The sequence below is a fragment of the Pelodiscus sinensis genome, chromosome 28 (assembly GCF_052426305.1).
Source record: "Pelodiscus sinensis isolate ZL-2025 chromosome 28, ASM5242630v1, whole genome shotgun sequence".
NCBI lineage: Eukaryota > Metazoa > Chordata > Testudines > Trionychidae > Pelodiscus > Pelodiscus sinensis.
The window spans coordinates 18,272,620-18,273,336 of NC_143079.1; the positions used below are offsets into that span (position 1 = coordinate 18,272,620).

Consider the following 717-nt stretch of genomic DNA (forward strand, 5'->3'; position numbering starts at 1 on the left):
CCCGGCCTTAGGACCAGGCGGCTGCCTTGGGTCTGTCCCTTTGGGGCCTGGTGCTACAATTGACAAAAAGGTTTTGGGTTCCAGCTGCCAATCAAATGTCTTGGGCTGCGCAGGCCTTGAGTCATGGCAAGAGCTGGAGGGGAATGGGGAACGGCTACACTTTGGAATGGGAAGGGGGTGTCTGGCACCATAAAGTAGAACAGTTTGAGAGTTGGTTTGAAGGGTGGCACCATGGCTTAGTTGGCTAAAGCACCTGCCTCGTAAGCAGGGGATCCTAGGTTCAACTCCCAGTGGTGCCTTGTTGCCAGGTCAATGGGTCTTTTCTTCCCACAATTCTTCAACATGTATCTGGAGTTGGTTTTACCTTCAGTTAAGTTTGGTGGTTCCCTCACAGTGGGAGTAGGATAGTAGCAAAGAGCAGGAGGTGCCCTAGGGGTTTGATTTTGTGAGGCTTAGCTAGTTTTGCTAAATCAAACTCTGGAAGATGGATTGCAACAGAGATCTCCACCTGAGTGAAGACATGGCCTAATTATGCAATTAGTTAGATACCAACACTAACAGCCTCACTGCTGGTGACTCACAGAGGCTACATCAACACTAGAAGTTTTCTCCTTAAAAAAATATGTTAATGAGGGATTTAATTGCATGAGTCACCATCTCATTTGCATATTTTCTGCCAATGGGATTGTTGTGCAAAAACAAGCCATGTGAATTTTT

The 717-nt window shown here is 46.9% G+C and overlaps 1 non-coding gene across 1 annotated transcript; it reads left to right on the forward strand.

Annotated features, from left to right (window-relative positions):
- Positions 1 to 225: 225 nt before the first annotated feature.
- Positions 226 to 299, forward strand: TRNAT-CGU (transfer RNA threonine (anticodon CGU)). The gene has a single exon. It is a non-coding gene; the product is annotated as a tRNA-Thr (tRNA).
- Positions 300 to 717: the final 418 nt, after the last annotated feature.